The sequence below is a fragment of the Grammomys surdaster genome, unplaced genomic scaffold, assembly GCF_004785775.1.
Source record: "Grammomys surdaster isolate TR1022 unplaced genomic scaffold, NIH_TR_1.0 125849, whole genome shotgun sequence".
In the NCBI taxonomy this organism is placed as follows: Eukaryota; Metazoa; Chordata; class Mammalia; order Rodentia; family Muridae; genus Grammomys; species Grammomys surdaster.
The window spans coordinates 3,083,387-3,083,961 of NW_021620675.1; positions in this window are offsets into that span (position 1 = coordinate 3,083,387).

A 575-nucleotide genomic window follows, 5' to 3' on the forward strand; every position below is an offset into this window, starting at 1 on the left:
TTCTTCTTCTTCTTCTTCTTCTTCTTCTTCTTCTTCTTCTTCTTCTTTTTTAAAAAAGATTTATTTATGTATATGAGTACACTGCAGTTGTCTTCAGACACATCAGAAGAGGGCATCAGATCCCATTACAGATGGTTGTGAGCCACCATGTGGTTGCTGGGAATTGAACTCAGGACCTCTGAAAGAGCAGCCAGTGTTCTTAACCATTAAGCCATCTCTCCAGCCCCACAAATACTGCTTCTAATAAACTCTATACTCCTAACCATCTGTCTCACTGTTCCACTTGAACCCTATATCTGAGACCTTGCACGTCTGTCCCTCAGTGGGAGAGCGTTGATGGAGCATTTGTGGCAAGTGCTCTGCAGCACAATTTTGAAAGTTCTGATATAATCTGGGGACTCCAAAAAACAAAGAAACAAACAAAAACCAAGAAACCCAGACCACAGCCTTAGACACTTTCTTCTATGTCCCAGGTAAGAGTTCAAACAACAACAAGGTTTCTCCTTGCTAGTTCTTGGCTAGTGGTAGGAGCTGATATGAAGTGGAGTGGGAGTGCAGAAGGTGGCTGAGAGGAA